Below are 19628 nucleotides of genomic sequence, written 5' to 3' on the forward strand. Positions count from 1 at the left end.
TAAGAACTTTGCCCCATCCCTGCAAAGTGTTGTCACCTAGTTGGCATTGTAATTGTGACTTCAAAAGGCCATTCCACCGTTCTATCGATCAGCTGCTTCAGGGTGATGGGGAACATGATAAGACCAGTGAACTCCATGAGCATGAGCCCACTGCCACACTTCTTTAGCGTTAAGTGAGTGTCTTAGTCAGAGGCAATGCTGTGTGGAATACCATGCCAGTGGATAAGACATTCCGTGAGTCCATGGATGATAGTCTTGGCAGAAGCATTGCATGCAGAATAGGCAAACCCATATCTGCAGTAAGTGTCTATTCCAGTGAGGACAAACCTCTGCCCTTTCCATGATGGAAGAGGTCCAATATAATCAACCTGCCACCAGGTAGCTAGCTGATCACCTCGAGGAATGGTGCCATATCGAGGGTTCAGTGTTGGCCTCAGCTGCTGGCAAATTGGGCACTCAGCAGTGGCCATAGCCAGCTCAGCCTTGGTGAATGGAAGTCCATGTTGCTGAGCTCATGCATAACCTCCATCCCTGCCGTGATGACCACTTTGTTCATGGACCCATTGGGTGATGACAGGGGTGGCAGGGGAAAGAGGCTGAGTGGTATCCACAGAACAGGTCATCCTGTCCGCTTGATTATTAAAATCCTCCTCTGCTGAGGTCACCCATTGGTGAGCACTCACACGGGATACAAATATCTTCACAGTTTTTGACCACTCAGAGAGGTCCATCCACATACCTCTTCCTCAAATTTCATTGTCACCAATTTTCCAATCATGCTTCTTCCAAGTCCCTAGCCATCCAGCCAAACCATTGGCTACAGCCCATGAATCAGTATATAATTGCACATCTGGCAATTTATCCTTCATGTGTAGTGCACAGCCAGGTGCACTGCTCAAAGTTCTGCCCACTGGGAAGATTTCCCTTCACTGCTGTCCTTCAGGGATGTCCTAGAAAGGGACTGTAGTGCTGCAGCTGTTCACTTTCAGCTGGTGCCTGCATATCATGCAGAACCATCTGTGAACCAGACCCTAGTCTTCTCTTCCTCTGTCAATTGATCATAGGAATCTCCCCATGAGGCCATCAGTGCAGGCTGGGGGAGAGAAGGCAGAGTGGCAGGAGTGGAGGCCATGGGCATTTGAGCCACTTCCTCATGTAACTTACTTGTGCCTTCAGGACCTGCTCGAGCCTGATCACATATGTAGTACTTCCATTTGATGATGCAATGCTGCTGTTCATGAGCCACTTTATGGCTAGATGGGTCAGAATGCACCCAGGTCATGATAGGCAGTTCAGGTTGCATGGTGTCTTGATGGCCCATAGTCAAACATTCAGTTTCCACCAAAGCCTAGTAACAGGCCAAGGGCTGTCTCTCAAAAGGAGATTAGTTACCTGCAGAAGATGGCAGAGCCTTGCTCCAAAGTCCTAGAGGCCTCCGCTGTGATTCACCTATGGGGGCCTACCAAAGGCTCAAAACAGCATCCCTATCTGCCACTGACACCTGGAACACCATTGGATGTGCTGGGTCATATGGTCCAAGCAGCAGAGCAGCTTGCACAGCAGCCTGGACCTGTTGCAGACCCTTGCCCTGTTCTGGACCCCACTGAAAACTGGCAGCCTTTCGGATCACTCGATAAATGGGCTGGAGTAACACACCCAAATGAGGAATGTGTTGCCTCCAAAATCCAAATAGGCCCACTAGGCATTGTGCCTCTTTCTTGCTTGTAGGAGAGGCCAAATGCAGCAACTTATCCTTCACCTTAGAAGAAATATCTCAACAGGCCCCACACCACTGGACCCCTAGAAATTTTACTGAGGTAGAAGTTCCCTGAATTTTAGTCAGATTTATTTCTCATCCTCTGGCATGCAAATGTTTCACCAATAAGTCCAGTGTGTTTGCTACTTCTTTCTCTATGGATCCAATCAGCATAATGTCATTAATGTAATAGACCAGTGTGATATCTTGCAGAAGCAAAAAGTGATCAAGTTCTCTCCAAATAAGATTATGACACAAAGCCAGAGAGTTGATACACCCCTGAGGTAGGACAGTAAAGGTATATTGCTGGCCTTGCCAGCTGAAGGCATATTGCTTCTGTAGGCCATATGGACAGGAATGGAGAAAAAGGGATTTGCCAAGCCAATGGCTACATACCAGTTACCAGGAGAAGTGTTAATTTGCTCAAGCAATGAAACCACATCTGGTACAACAGCTGCAATTGGAGTCACCACTTGTTTAAGCTTATGATAATCCACTGTCATTCTCACAGATCCATCTGTCTTCTGCACAGGCCAAATGGGAGAGTTGAATGGGGATGTGATGGGAATCACCACCCCTGCATCTTTCAAGTCCGTGGTGGTGGCACTAATCTCTGCAATCCCTCCAGGGATGCGACATTAGTTTTGATTTACTATTTTTCTATGTACAGGCAGCTCTAATGACTTCCATTTGGCCTTTCCCACCATCATAGCCCTCACCCTACCACTCAGGGAGCCAATGTGAGTGTTCTGCCAGCTGCTAAGTATGTCTATGCCAATTATGCATGCTGGCACTGGAGAAATAATCACAGGATAAGTCCAGAGACCCACTGGATCCACTGTAAGTCAGACCTGAGCTATAACTCCATTAATTACCCGAACTCCATAAGCCCCTACTTTAACTGGAGGACCACAATGGTGTTTTGGGTCCCCTGGAATCAAGATCAGCTCAGAGCCAGTGTCCAGTAGTCCCCACAATGTCTGATCATTTACCTTTCCCAATGCATAGTTACCCTGGTAAAAGGCCGGAGGTCTCCTTGGAGAAGGATGGGAGAAAGACTCACTGCATAAATTATTGGTAATGTAGTGGGGTCCTTCCTCAAGGGGATCTTGCCTCCCCTTCCTTCAAGGGGTTCTGGGTCTGTAAGCTGGCTGAAGTCTGGAAATTGACTGAGGGGCTGTGATTCTCTGTTTTTATAATTCAAATTAGTCTTTTGTCCATTTGACCTTTTCTGCTTGTATAAATTAAGTAGGAAGGCGGTAGGCTTCCTATCAGTTTCACTTCTAGGAACACCATGATTAGTAAGCCAATGCCAGAGCTCTACATGAGTCAGACTATTCTGATTGCTGCTTTACCTCTGCTCTCCATTACAGTAGCTACACCCACCCTGCCTTTGACGGCTGAGTGCCACCACTTGGCTCCTGCAACCTCGGGATCCAGTGATTCCCATTGTATTTAAATTTTGTAGTCGAGTGACTGCATTTCCCACTGTTAGATCTGACATACGGAGAAGAGCAATTACAGGGCTCTTCAAAGATGCAGGACCTGCCCTCACAGTTCTATTTCACAAGGCATTGGTCAAGGGCTTATCTTCTGAACCTCTCAGCTGGGATGAGTAGGTCTAAAGTGACTAATCCACTTCACCATCCCAATCTCCTGAAGCTTTTGGATCCCTTCCTCTACATTAAATCAGCGGAGATTAGGGATTTCCCGCTCACTGACAGTGGGCCATCTTTTAATCTATATTTCAGCTAACCAAGCAAATAAACTATTAGGACCTTTTTTAACTCTCTGAGCTGCAACATTAAATGCAGAATCCCTAATTAGTGGCCCAAATCAATAAATTCTGCCTGATCCAACTCTATGTTCCTTCCACCATTATCCCACACCCTTAGTATCCATTCCCATGCCTGTTCTCCAGATTTCTGTTCACATAAATTAGAAAACTCAAGCAATTCTTGTTGAGTGTAGTGGACCTCCTCATGGGTCACACTCCCAACCTCACCTCCAGGGGTCTGCTGGGACTTTAGTCTAGTTATAGGTATAGGAGCAAACAGGGGCGTTGGGGGTGGCTCCTGAGGAGAATCAACATTATCTTGCCTGGCAACTGTCTCAGGGGAGGCCATCACTGTTGCCTCAGGCAACATAGGGTTTATCTACTCAGACAAAGGTGGAAAGGCTGATGGCAGCATGGGTTGGTGAGGGGACGTTGCCACTACTGGGGATGGGGAAGCTGTTTCCTCTGGCAAAAATGTTCAAATTCAGTGTCCCCAGCTTCAACAGGGTTATCCCACACATCCCCAACCAAGTTTCAGGATCCCATTTTTTTTCTAGTCAATGCCCTCCCTTTAATGGTAGACACCTGGTGAGGCTGTGCATGCACATTTTGTTGCAGATCAGCCACTGACGTGATAAGAGCTTGTGTCTGTTTTTCTACAATTTCAGCTCTTTCTCTACAGGAGGTAAGACTCTCACTCAGGACTATCTTAGCAGATTTGAGGCTCAGTATCTGCTTCTGAAGCCAGGAGACAGAATCCCTGAGTTCATCATTTTCTTTCATCACTTTGTCCACTGAACTTAGGAGCAACCAACCAGCTTCATTATGTTCTTTGGTTCTCCACATATAGTCAAAGGTATTATGTATACAGTCACTACACTCCTTGCCTCTCATGAATGGTGTCAAATGCATTTATTTTGTGTAACTCTCTAAGCAGTTCACACCAAGGACTATCAGTGTCCTCCATACTATTAGAAATAGTGTCTTTAGCATTTTTGGGTCAATCATATTAAGCAGCTAACTCCAGAAACCCCAAAACCAACAAAAGAACTCCATCCTTAATATTCTGTTTCTCTAGAACCGCTCCTGGTACCAATATCTGTATTAGTCAGGGTTCCCTAGAGAGACAGAACTAATAGGAGATTAGTTAGATTATATATATATATGGGAGTTTATTAAGTATTAACTCACATGATCACAAGGTCCCACAATAGGCCCTCTGCAGGCTAAGGAGCAAGGAGAGCCAGTCCGAGTTCCAAAACTGAAGAACTTGAAATCTGATGTGTGAGGGCAGGAAGTATCCAACATGGGAGAAAGATGTAGGCTGGGAAGCTAGGCCAGTCTCTCTTTTCACATTTTTCTGCCTGCTGATATTCCAGCTGCACTGGAAGCTGATTAGATTGTGCCCATCCAGATTAAGGGTGGGTCTATGTTTCCCAGCCCACTGACTCAAATATTAATCTGCTTTGGCAACACCCTCACAGACACACACAGTATCAATACTTTGTATCCTTCAATCTAATCAAGTTGACACTCAGCATTAACCATCACAACTGGCAACATGCCCTATTATACCAACACTTAAGTAAATGGGTACAGAATCAAGGGAGGGACCCAATCTATTTTTTCTCAGTGTGTGATCTCTGACAACCCGCACAAAATACCTGAGTGCTAGTTGAAAATACATATTTTTCCTCTGATTCCACCCTAGACCACTATATCAGTCATCTGGAGAGGTGAATTCTAAATCTTTAAACAAGATCATGAGACGATTTTTGCAGAGACCTAAGTCTGAAAATCATTGCTGGATAATCTGAGGAAAAACACTGGTACAATTCAAATTTTTTTGAGATAAGCAAAACATGGGTATTCTCATTCATCTCTGAGACCCTTCCTCAGCAAGTAGAATGCCACTAAATCGTATTATTGACATTTGACTAAAATGGGGATCATTCAAAGGATGCAGGCCCTAAAAAAATGAAGCCCAGGAGGAACGCCTTGTAGACATCCATAACTTTCACATGGATATTTCCTAATGTAAAAATGGAAACTGCTGGAAATTTTTTTAAATGATAATGAGGACACTGGATATTTAATTTTTGCTTTTAAGGAGAAAATATAGAAATATCAGGAAAAAAATAAGATTTATTTGTAATCCTAGTTTTTAATTCACTCTTGATATAAAGTAAAAGGTTATTTGTTTAGAAAGATAAAGAATATATTTAATTTGCTCTGCTCTGTCAACCTAAATGGCAAACAGAATGAGGCTCTGTAGAAGAAAGTGATAATCTATGCATGCCATAATAAACTATGTACATATTCAGGAAGGTAAAGGAAGACAAAGATTTTTAAAGGAAAAATGAAGAGGATTATATAATGTTTTGAGATAATTATCCTTGACTACCTGGATCAATAACAAGGGTGATGCTAGTCCAAGGTTGGATAGGCAGTTGCAGGGCAGACTCTGCAGCAGTACTTTTTGTGTACGGTTGTGATGGCCTTTGTGCAAGGTCGTGGTTCTTGTAGAGTCTTTTGTGATAGTTTTTGTTATGAGACATTTATGCATGAGAACCTCTCTCTTTGAGGCCTTCTCCAGCTCTATTTGTTAGGATTTTTTTTTAGCACCATTGACTTCATTTTGATTCTGCTAACTTCCACAGCTTTTAGAAAATATTGTCATATTTGATGTGTTAAACATAAGAGTATAGGTTATGTCAAGAATAACTATCGGCCAGGCGCAGTGGCTCACGCCTGTAATCCCAGCACCTTGAGAGGCCGAGGCGGGCGGATCACAAGGTCAGGAGATCAAGACCATCCTGGCTAACATGGTGAAACCCCGTCTCTACTAAAAATACAAAAAATTACCCGGGAGTGGTGATGGGTGCATGTAGTCCCAGCTACTCGGGAGGCTGAGGCAGGAGAATGGTGTGAACCCAGGAGGCAGAGCTTGCAGTGAGCCGAGATGGTGCCACTTCACTCCAGCCTGGGCAACAGAGCAAGACTCTGTCTCAAAAAAAAAAAAAAAAAAAAGAATAATTATCAGTGCACTTACTGAATTTACCTTTAGATATTTTAGGGATACTAGTATTTTATCTCCATCTCTTTCAGTTAATAAATAACAAGCAAATATCTGAGGAACAAGAGAAGGGGAACTAGTAATTATTGAGTAGTTACTATATATCAGTTCTTGTATTAAGCAACATATAGGCTATGTCTGAGAAGAGAAGAAAGTGTGAAAAAGTGTTTTTTAACACACTAGAAAAAGGTATGTTTTCAGAATTTAGTAGTTCTCATGGTGACAAGAAGCTACAGAATGCACTAGTGTTCAGAAGAGCAAGTGAGGGTGCAGGACAATTTATTGAATCCAGTATTTGCCAACAGTAGCTAGTAGCTTAGCCTAACTCAGTGGTTCTCAAACCTGAGGGTGCATCATCAGGATCATCAGAGGAACTTATTAAAACATGATTATGTCCCCCCTCCCCCACTTTTGGAGTTCCTGGTTCTGTAGCTCTGAAGTGGGGTTAGAGAATTTGCACTACTAAGTTCCCAGGTAAAGCTGATGTTACTGTCTGGGGACCACAATTTGGGAACCAGCGGTCTAACTAGTTTCATTTCCTCAGTTGTGGCTGATCTTGTAGCCTTGTCTCCATGTTGCAAGAGGTATACATGCAGATAATACCAGATGCATCCTGGAACTAATAGCCTAAAGTATTTCTGGTTCTGCAATTGTTTTTGATAAGGAGAAATAATTCTTATTTAAAGGTATATTTTGGTCAAGTTAGAAAATTTGGAGAAGAAAAGAAAAGTGACCTTACAACAACCAAAAATACTTTTCCAACATGAAGTCTTAAATTTGCACCATGTTTTATAATCAAATCAAGTAGAGATCTTGCTTTGTTTATATTTCTCTTTTTGAAACTTGGCTACAGAAGATAAGCACAAGCATAAAATGGCTGACAACAAAATTTGCCTGTTTCTTAAATTTTTTACTTTTTTGTGCACTTTTGAACAAAAGATCCACCTTAAATCTCAAATATATTTTGCCCTGGGCAGCCTTCAGCTGCAGTGTCTCTTGAAGAAGTTGGCGTTGTAACCCACAGAGAATTCCGCAGTATTCATCACCATCAAGCATCACAGTTCTCACCCTTCTGGATACTTAATGATCCCCAATTACTAATTTTCTTATAGAGCTTTGCTGTTTTCTAGCAAAAAGCATATTATCATTTTACAAACATAGAATTCAATCCAAACTTCATCTCAGCGTATTCCTTGCATCTTTTCCTTCTTGGAGCCAAATACTATTAAGAAGACTGTTTATCATTTGCAACTTTTGTTCTCTTCTCCACATATTTTCAAGAATATTTCCTGATATCAGTACAAAACTCTGAGACACAGAATGCACATCTTCATGGTGTCATGGGATAGTTGCCTCTCATGGTTTCTCTTATGGCCTTCATTTTATTTACACCATTAATCAACAAATATAGCAGATCGTAACATTCAGAGGATGTTATAAGAAAACGGACAGCTATTTACACAAAGAAAAAAAATGCTGTGCCACTTTTTGAGAGTTGCAAACAGTAGTAGAGAATAAAGGCTTGATTAAAAAACAAACACACACTTGCTTTGAGGTGTCATAACACAAGCGTGGAAGTGCAGTGATGTGGCTCAGATCGGATTGTTGAAGCATGGGGAAGTTGAAGAAGGAACTCATTGTTAGGAGAGAGGGTACTGTGTGGGAGGGGTAAAAGCAGCCCAACTAGGGATGTCTGAGCCAGTGTAGGGTAAGGAGGGTATCCTATGGGAGATTGCAGCGGCAAAGGGAGATTCATCACATCCAGGACTATTGATTAAGTGTTATATAAGGCTAATGAGAGTCAGATTTCTCACTGTTGGAGAAGGCAGTTACCAATATGGAAAAGAAAAAACTAGAATAAACTTTGTGGCATTGAATTGAAATTTGAGGTATAGGTGCAAACTCATTGTTTTCAATATAGATAGTTATGGAAATATAGATGTTAATGTGAGGGTAGATAGGCAGACAGACAGACAAATATTCCCTACCTCTGTCCACCAAAAGGGCTTCGGAGTAGTAAGACTGCAATGAGAATGACTGGTCTCCAAAACTCGGCTTCTAAATACCTTTCTCTGCTGGTCAGGACTCTCGGCATAATGAGTGATTTCAGGATCAGGCAAGAAGAAAGTACATGAGCCTGGTGAATCTTATTGCTCCAGGAAGTAAGGAAGTGCTCAAAGAATTATAGAGCTGTGTCAAAAGTACACAGAATCTATCCTAAAGGGACTTCCACTGGATAAATTAGGGATAATTTGAACATTAAAATAATTACGGTAATAGATATAATCCTGAATTTAAAAAGAAACCATGAGTCCATGCTGAATATATAAACAGATAAATAAAAAGTGTGATGAGGAATGGGAAATTTACATGGTTTTAAAGTACCTCTTCACAAAAACATTTATTAATTACAAAAAGGAAAATTATAGCTTTACAGAAGTCCTGGCAGATACTTAATTCAAATGATCAAAATGAACACAACTAATAGGGCAAATTGAAATCATAAGCCACTAGATATGATGTGATGATAATAATACATTATTTCTGGATATTCTGGGAAAAGATTCTTGATTATAATCATGAGGAAACATCAGATAAACCCAATTTTAAAACATTCCACAAAAACACAAACTGAGGAACATTCCACAAAGGAATAATCTTCAAAAGTGACAAATAGTGGAAGACAGACCGCTAGGAACACCAATAATCTCTTCCCTTGAGTTGGGCAGAACCTACCCACTTTTAACAAACTTTTAACTACTTACTTTTAACCAGTAAGATATGGGAAAGTTGATGGGATATCAGTCCCATCATTACATTATGGCATATTTAAGATTCCCTCTTGCTAGCAGAGATGCTAGAAAGACTCCACCTCACTGTCCTTGAAGATGTGAATTGCCATAAAGTTAAGCGGTGATGTTGGAGAGGTTCACATGACAATGAACTGCAGGCAGCTTCTAGCAGCTGAGAGTGATCTCCAGCAAGAAACTGAAGCCTCAGTCTTACAGCATCAAAGAAATATATTTTGCCAACAACCTAAGGGAGCTTAGAAACAGATCTTTCCCGTCAAGCCTCTGGTGAAACTGCAGCACTGTCTGACCTGTGGATTGCCTCCTGATGAAACTCTGAAGCAGAGAAGCAAGCTAAGACATGCCTGGACTCCTGATCCCCGGAAGCAGATAATAAATGTATGTGTGTGTGTGTCTGTGTGTGTGTTTGTGTGTGTGTGTGTGTGTGCATGTGTTATTTCAAGTTGGTAAGTTTGTGGTAATTTGTTATGCAGCATAGAAAGCTAACGTAGTCATGAAAGTCCATGAAAGGTTGAGAAATTACCCCATGGTAGAGGAGGCTAAAGAAATGTTACAGGCCGGACGGGGTGGCTCACGCCTGTAATCCCAGCACTTTGGGAGGCTGAGGCGGGCAGATCACCTGAGGTCAGGAGTTCGAGACTAGCCTGGCCAACGTGATGAAACCTCGTCTGTACTAAAAAAAGTACAAAAATTAGCCGGGCATGGTGGTGGGTACCTATAATTCCAGCTACTCGGGAGGCTGAGGCAGGAGAATTGCTTGTACCTGGGAGTTGCAGTGAGCTGAGATCGTGCCACTGCACTCCATCCTGGGTGACAGACCAAGACTCCATCTCAAACAAAAAAAAAGAAGAAAGAAATGTTATAAACCAATGCAATATATGATTCTGAATGGGATCTTTTTGGATGTTATTGGGATACTTAGAAAAACTTGAACATGGTCTGAGAATTAGAAGGTAGAAACAAATTAGTGTTATTTTCCTGATTTTGATGGCTGCTTTGCAATTATGTAGGAGACTATCCTTGTTATTAGGAAATAAACACTAAAGTGTACAAAGGTGATGGGGCATCAGGTTGGCAACTTTCAAATGGTTCTGAAAAAAGTTATTTGTATTAGACTCACAATTATTTTGTAAATTTGAGAGATTGCTTCAAAAAATATTCAAAAACACATTAAAAAGCTGTTTCCACCCTTGTCTTCTCCATCTCAATAAATGGCACCTTATTCATCCAGTTGCTCAGGTAAAAATCCTAGACCTCATCCTTGATTCCTCTATAACCTGATACTATTCACTCAATCATAGAGTGATCCAAGTATCTATCACCACCTCCACCATTACCTCCTTTGTTCAAGCCAACATCTTCTTTGGCCCTCTTGTTTCAATAGATTCCTGGCTGCTCTCCCTGCTTCACTCTTGCCCTACAAGTGTCAATGCTCTACACAGTAGCCAGAGTGATGTTTGAAATTTTTAATTTAGAACCTGTGATTCTCCTGCTCAAAATCTCCAGCAGCCGCCACGACACACCTTTCATGGGCTACCAGCCCCTATATCATCTAGCCCTGTTCTCTGACTCATGTACCACTCTCCTTCATCATCCCCTTCAGACTCTACAGCCTCCTTGCTGTTTCTTGAGCTCCAGCATTTGCATTTTTTGTTCCCCCAGACAGCAATATGGCTTCATCCTTCTCTTCAGTGCAGTTTCTGTCAAGTGCTACCTCCTTAGAAAACTCTTTTTTAACCAATATGTTTAAATGTTTAAAATGCACCCTCCCTCCCATCATAATATACATGTATCCCTCACTCCATCTTATTTTTCTTCATGGTACTTATTACCAACTGAGAGTAAAAATTTCCTCTTATTTACTTGTTTTATTATCTGTCTCCTCTATGAGGGCAAGACATGTTCACCTCTGAATCTCCAGGACTAGAATGCTGCATGTTGAATGAGTTAGCACGACAGTACTGACATTCAGTTTCTGAGGAGTCAGCTTACTCACTAACTATATATACTTGTCCACAAGCCTGGCAGTACTCATGACCAAAGTTCCTGCCTCAGAAAAATAAATTACTGCTGTGCAGAAACACTAGGGTCATAAAATAGGTAAAACTGTAAACTTCTAATTATAAGAGCCCATTAAAATTAAACTTTGTCTATCCTAGAGAATGCCTTCTGCTTAACACTGATAACAGTGCTGTCTCATTGGCTTCGTGTGCCCATGAACTGTGTTTGTTGAGTAGAGAGCCCTGAACAAAAAGAAAATCTCTGAAACAGGAAGACAAAAAGACATGAAATTAAGTCAATAAATTAAGGGGACACAGAACTTGAGGAAAATTCATAGCTGATGGAGACAGAAAACAAACAAGGAAAGGAAATAGGACTAGAGAATGCTTTACATTCTTTTGATTACTAGAGTAAGAAGGGCCAAGAACACAAGAGGAATCTTAATAAGTAGAATTAAAAATCTTTGTCAAACCTCTTCTTTACTATCCATTCCTGGTTAACCTTGCAATGGTTCCCACATTATGGAAATGGCATTGCTATGAAGGAGAAAAAACTCATGCAAATAAAGTAAATAGAGGCAAGACCATTTTAGGTCTGGTTAGCTTTATACACTCATGGGATGGGGCTATCTGGATAGACAATTTCAAGAGGTTTGAGCTGTGCAGAATTGTATCATGAAGAGAAAGGATATGAAGGTCATATAATGATCACCTTAAGTGTGAGATTTGAAAGAGACTGTGGATGAGCATTTGAGAGCCTCTGGGTACCGCTCACTTGTTACTTCTTCTGTCAACTGTTAAGTCAGTAGTAGGTAATAAATAAGATAGTTGCAGTTCCATGTTATCCTATTGTGTCTACTCATCATTTCTGCCTGGAAGGAAATCCCAGATTAGGATTGCCAGATAAAAGATAAGATGCCCCATAAAATTTGAGTTTTCAATAAACAATTTTTTTGTTATTTTTCAATAAACAATAATTTTTTAATAAAAGTATGTCCCGTGCAATATTTGGGATATACTTTTAAGGAAGTATTTATGGATTATCTAAAATTTAAATACAATTAGGTGCGCTATATTTGTCTTTGCTAAATCTGGCAATGCTACTCCACATCAAGGACTAAAAACTAAGAAAGGATGGACTTTGGTCTTTCTGGTGCCCTTGGTAGGGATTCAGAGAGATGGCTCTCTCTGCTGTATTCACCATACCAAAGGGCTGGATCCTTCCAGGAAATGATGCTACACTAAAGTTTATGTGTCTTCTTATATTTGTCTTTGCCCATCTATCTCTAACCCTGCAAGGAGCTGCTATTCATTCATTCTTCCCTTTCCCAGGTATTCTTTTATTCTAACTTATTCTGACTTATTCTGTTTCTAATACAGTCTGCTCAAAGAAGGTCTCCTGGGGCAATGGCATGCTTGAGTTACTCATTTATAAATTTCCTGCTAGTGTGCATTTTCATTATTGACAGTTGTGTTGCAGAAGAATTTTTCTTGCAAATGCAGGCCAATTTTTCCATGTATTTTAGGTGACCTCCTATTTATAAATAAAGCCACTGAAAGGGTTTTTGTCATTATTTAATAATGTAACCACAGAAAGGAAAACAAAACACCAGAATCAATAGTCCAGGACTGAGAATCCTGTGAGAAGAAAAACAGTTGGCAACAGCAAGTCTGAGAAGTAGTGACATTTGTGTCCCAACAGATAGACAGAGCTCAGTAATGGGCAACTTAGAGCAATAATTCTTCAGCTACCCACACAGCAAGAAGACAGTCAGCCTTTTGGAGATATTTCATTCTTCTAATAAATGTTAAGGTTTAGGGATAAGTAGTGGTAGGAATTGAAGCTCATACAGAATCCAGATATCACAGCTGGAATATGCTATTAGAATCTCAATAGCATTAGTTTAGGAGTAACTACATAAACAGAATCTTTTAAAAATTATTTTATTTTTAATTTTTGTGGGTACATATGAGGTGTATATATTTATAAGGTACATGAGATATTTTGATACAGGCATACAATGCATAATAATCATATCAGGGTTAAATGGGATATCCATCACCTCAAGCATTTATCCTTTCTTTGTGTTATGAACAATCTTATTATACTCTTCTAGTTACTTTAAAATCTATAAATAATAGTACTGTAGTCACTCTGTTGTGCTATCAAATACTAGATCTTATGAGTCACTCCATCTAAATATATGTTTATACTCATCAATCAACCCCACTTCCCACATCAACCAACCCGACCTCCCACATCAACCAACCCCACTCCATCCCCTCCACCCAGGAGGGGGTGAAAGTGGTGAAAGAGGGGAAGTGGGGTGGTTGAAGGGTACAAATATTTTAATTTTTAGCTCCCACAAATGACAAGCACATGCAAAGTCTGTTTTTCTGACACAGATTCTTGATGTTAGGCTATATCAGAATTTTTAAACCTTGGCATTACTGACATTTTGGGCCAGATAATTCTGTTGTGGGGGACTGTCCTATGCATTGTATGATGTTTAGCAGCAGTCCTGGCCTCTATTTACTAAATGCCAGTAGCAGACTCCCAGTTCTCACAACCAAAATTGTCTCCAGACATTAACCAATGTCCCCTGGAGGACAAAAACTGCCCCTAGTTAGGGGTAGCCACTGGTCTGGAATAGAAGAGTGATGTTTAATCCAGATGGAATGTTAGAAGAACCTGGAGGGTCTTTTAAAAATAATGATTTTCTGACACGACCCCAAAGATTCGGACTTAATTGTTCTGGGAGAGAGCTCACTTTGTTGTTTTTCATATGCAAGTAGAGTTTAAAACTATTGAGCTAGACCTAAAAAAGAAAAAAAAAATTCTGTTTGCAAAAGTATCATTCTTGGAAACTTAGACAGAGATGAGTCCATAAATGTGAATTAAATAGCCTCAGCTATTGAAAAAGAAACAGACAAGGGGGGCAAGGTTTGGTAAAGCCTGGTCCTAGAAGATCACATTCACTTTCCCCAGTTTAACTTGTTTTTAATGGCATTTTTTAAAAAACAACATTCAAATTTTAGGCTGTAGTTGTATTAGTAAGGTTGCAAGACAGAAAAAGGGGCAGTAAAAATAAAAAAGAATTAAGAAATTGCAAACTGGCTTTTCTTTTTTTTTTTTTTTTAAGGACGTTTTTACTTACTGGTTTCTTTTTTTTATTTTTAAAAAAACTGCAGGAGAGAGAATGTAGGCATGAGAGAAAAGTCAGAGAAAAAATGAGTGAATTATGAAAGGCCGGGGCGGGAGGGGAGAAAGTTTAATCATAAGAGTTTAGAGCCAACAGGGCAAGTAATGATGTGTAATAAGCCCAGGTAATACAGTACCCAAGGAATACAGTAAAAATAAATATATCAGTAAAATGAGTCATACTTACTGATATGAGGAAATGGGTTTTCTTAAATGCTTCCTTGCACCCTTTTTGGAGCTGGCATTTCTAGTACTAAGGTAATTCAATGGACCCTTTGTAATATAACTCAACTCTGAAGAAAACAAACATTCTTTTAGCAGCATAAGCAAGCGATTAATCTTCACAAACTGGAAGATCTGATGGTGTGTTACATAATTCATTACTGCCCTGAAACCCAGGCAAGAGGTGCCACTTTCCTGTTCTTTAGAGTGTCTGGCACATGAGAGACTCACACAAATAAATGTATTAGGAATACACAGGTGTCTCTGTTTTTGGGGATGCAGTACTCAGCACTGGCACCACTTGACCCACAACCATAAATACCTGCTTCCATAACTCACACCAGTCAGGCCCTGGAGAAATGATCCCCACATCTCCTGCCCTATGATTCTAAAACAAAAGGCAAGTGCATCTGAATTCTGTGAGGGTTTGTGTGTTGCACCACCACTGAAATCAGAGAAAGGCACTGCCTTAGATGGTGGGGAGTGTTTGAGTGACAGAAGCACTTAGGTAAGAGAAAAGACAAATTAATTAACTTGTCAGATCCTTCCTCTCAGATAACATGAATGCAATAGATTCTTGCATAACAAGTATAGTTTCCCAGGAGTACCATGTATCTATTTTTTTGCTTCTCTTCATGTTCCAGTTCATAGTTCCAGAGGTACTTCTGAATTAAATCAGTTTTGTAAAATCAAACATGGTTGTTTAAGGACATTTTACAACATCAAGCATTTCATATTAGTCTTAAATTTGTCTATATGTATATATATAGGCTTAGTTGTAATGATTTATGTATTGGCAATTAGATGAACACAAAACACAGGAATTGCTAAAACTTTTATTATCATGAAAATATTTACTAGGATTTAATTACTTTCCAAAAAATTAAGTTTAGCTTTAATTAAATAACTTTAAATTTTCATATTTATATGTTGTAATTTGTAAATTTGCTTTTAATGTTGGATAAGCTTGATAATATTATCAAATATTAGATAAATGTAATATTAGAAAACTTTTTTGAAAAGATATATAAAAATAATTTCATTCAAAATTTTTATATTTAATTTAAATTCTTAATGAAAATATATCTAAGTTTTGTACACTTCAAATGTAATTATGTTTGATAATTTAATCTTTTACTATTCTTTTCTATTGCTGCCCTAACAAATTACCATAGTTCAGTGGCTTACAAAACACAAATTTATTATCTTACCATTCTGTGAGTCAAAATTCCTAAATAGGTGTCACTAGGCTAAAATGAAGGACTGCATTTCTTCCTGGAGGCTCCAGGAGAGATCTATTTCTTACTCTTTTCGGCTTCTAAAGGCTGCCCACATTCCTCGACTAGTGGAGTCCCTCCTTCATCTCTAAACCCAGCAACAACAGGTTGAGTCCTCATATCACATCTTTCTTACCTTTCTGTCATCTCATCTTGCTGACTGCTGCTGGAAAAAACTCTCCACTTTTAAGGACTCTCATGATTAGACTATGCCCATTAGATAATACAAGATCTCAGATCCTTAACTTCAATCACATCTGTAAAGTCGCTTTTGCCTCATAAAATAGTCTGAGGTTTAGACACAGAGATCTTAAGGGGGCTATTAATCTGCCTACCATAATCATTGAGAATAAGTACAAGTTAAGGTTATAATAGCAATAAAATATACAAATGTGAAGCTCCGAAAGAACAAAAAAAGAAAGGTGAACAGGAAAAAGAAACTGAAAATCTTCAAAAACTCAGTCTGTTTAAATCTATAAAAACTGGAAAAAATGAAAGTGGACAAATATCTGGTAAGCATGACAGACTTAAAATTTGTGACTAGGGCATTACATTTTTTATATTAATATAATGAAGATTGAATTACTGATCAAAACAATTAAAAAGCAAGAGAATTATTCTCTCAAATCTGCAACACAAAAAGGTCAGACAAAATTACAACAACTTCACATTCTGAACTAAATGAAGACTAATTATCAGTTCGAGCAATAAGAATATATGAGGTCCTCCATTTGCACTTTGCCAGGAATCTGAAAATGTTGGGAGTAGGTCAGCTTCACCCTGAAGCCAGACCATCGACAGCCACTTTTCCCTCCCTTCTCCACCACAGGTCTTAGGCCCTCATCCTTCCCAGCCTCAGAACTAGTCTCCAAAGAAGAGGAAAGTTAGAGGAGGGAGTAAATCATTGAATAGGATGAAGGAGATGTGGGAAAAAGAAAAAGAGAGGCTACAAGAGAGAGGGTCCCAGGGATAACTCTGCTCTTGAAAGGGTGGCCACAGGCATGTGGCCCCAAGAGGCAATGACAAGCTTAGGAAGCCGGAGAAACCAGTTACAATCACTGCTACTCTTGTTGATTCTGTGTTGTTTAAGAAATATCACCCACCAGATGTTCTCCAGAAACATTTTTCCTGATTCCATGTAAGTGCTCAACCAGTGAATGGTAATCCCATTTTGGTTTAGTCTGTACCATCCCCTATTCCAAAATAAAGGGAAAAATGGTGGGTTTATATCTTAAATTTTCTACTTTACTAAACTCAGGGGAAATAGCCAAGCAAAGACGAAAGCTGAGACTCTTGCTAATCATCCTTTCCATAGAATGTTTGCTAAAATTCCTTGTCAAGGAAGGAATAACAAAGCTAATCCACGCTCTGTATAGGGCGTTTCCAATTAGTTATACTTTAAAGTATAAGTACTTAACAAAATTTATAAATTTTGTTAATTACTTACTTGTAGTGAAAAATGAGCCATTCTCAAGCAAATCACTTTTTATTACACGTTCCAGAGAATAACCATAAAAGGACATTTATTATAGCAAAAATAACCACATCTGGATGGAACTTCAATCACCAGCTATTTACTAAATAAATGCCCAGAAAAAAAAAGTTCATCTTTAATTTCAGTCATCATTAATAAAAGCTGAAGTGCCTCTTCAGATCTTTTGATCATTTTCTGTTGGATTGTTTTCTTTTTACTGAGTTGCAAATGCTCTTTATATATTTTGGATACAAAGCTTTATCACAAAGGCATTTAGCAAGTATTTTTTCCAAGTTTTTTTATCTTTTCATTTTTTAAATAATATCTTTCAAAGAACAGGAATTTTATAATTTTTATGAAGTCCATTTATAATTTTTTCTTTTATGGGTTGGTGGGGATTGGGGGGTTGTGTTGTCCTAAGAAATCTTGGCTTAGCTCAACACAAAAAGATTAGTTTCTATATTTTCTTCTAGAAGTTTTATAGTACGATCTCAGATCCATTTCAGATGACGAATAAGCACATAAAAAAAGATATTCATCGTTAGTCATTCGAGAAATGCATATTAAAACCATAAGAAAATACTACTATATACATATATTAGATAGGATGAAGAGCAACTAGAATCTCATACAGTGCTGATTGAAATGCAAAATGGCAAAACAACTTTAGAAACCACTTTGGAAGCAGCTGTACTGACATGGAATTTTGAGCTGGAAGAATCTTAGAAAAAGAATACTTTACCCCCTCCCCCCATTCTCTTCGCCCTGGGGAACTGTTAAATGAGGAAATTGTGGTTCAAGGAGGAACTTGTCTATATCCTTTCTCAGCTTTCCAGTGGTAATTACCATCTTGATAATATAACGTAATGTGTGTATATGTTATCAAATAATATAATATCTTCATCATATATTTATCATCTTCATAATGTTAGCTGTCTAGTGGTAACTTTTTTTGCTCTTTATTGCCTCCCTCTTTTTTCCCTCTTTGTTGTTTTTTGTCATACAATTATGATATATGTGTATATATTCTCACTGTAAAGATGTAAACAACACAGATTATTGAACAAATCACGAAAGTAACCCTTCCTTCACTCTTACTCTATCCAACCCTCATCTCCTCAGAAGAATACACCATTTTAGTTGATAAATGTTTTTCTGGCTCTTTTTCAATGTTTCTACCTATATGCATGTATGTATAATGTATATACATACATATATGCATACATATTGATATATACATATATAGAGGTATGGTTTTTTAACTTAAATGGAATTGCATTGTGGATATTGTCCTATGACTTGCTTTCAACCAAATTATATGTCTTGGAAATATATACATATATTTAAAAAATGTGTTATGTATATGTAACATACTATATATGTGTAATATATATTACATAGATATAATAAGGCCTAGGGAAGAAATTGTCTGCAACCTCTAGTACATCTTCCTCTATATCTACTGTATATACATACAACTCATTTTTTTTTTTTTTTAGATGGAATCTTGCTCTGTCTCCCAGGCTGGAGTGCAGTGGCACAATCTCCACTCACTGCAAGCTCCACCTCCTGGGTTCACGCCATTCTCCTGCCTCAGCCTCCCATGTAGCTGGGACTACAGGCACCTGCCATCACGCCCAGCTAATTTTTTTTGTATTTTTAGTAGAGATGGGGTTTCACCTTGTTAGCCAGGATGGTCTCCATCTCCTGACCTCGTGATCCACCCACCTCGTCCTCCCAGAGTGCTGGGATTACAGGCATGAGCCACCGCGCCCAGCCACAACTCATTCTTTATAAAAGTTGCAGAGTAGTCCAAAATATGGATGGACTATAGCTTAATTACTTATTCTCCCATTGATAGACACTTAGGACTTTTCTAATTTTTATAATTTAAAAATATGCTGCAATTAACGAACATTCTTGTGTATCTTTTTGCAATATGTATGCATATTTCTTTAATATGGGTTTTGGAAGAGGAATTACAAAGGAGGCATAGAATATAAATATTTTTATTTTGAAAAATACAGTTGTAAT

Source organism: Pongo abelii, chromosome 13 (genome assembly GCF_028885655.2).
Source record: "Pongo abelii isolate AG06213 chromosome 13, NHGRI_mPonAbe1-v2.0_pri, whole genome shotgun sequence".
Classification (NCBI taxonomy): domain Eukaryota; kingdom Metazoa; phylum Chordata; class Mammalia; order Primates; family Hominidae; genus Pongo; species Pongo abelii.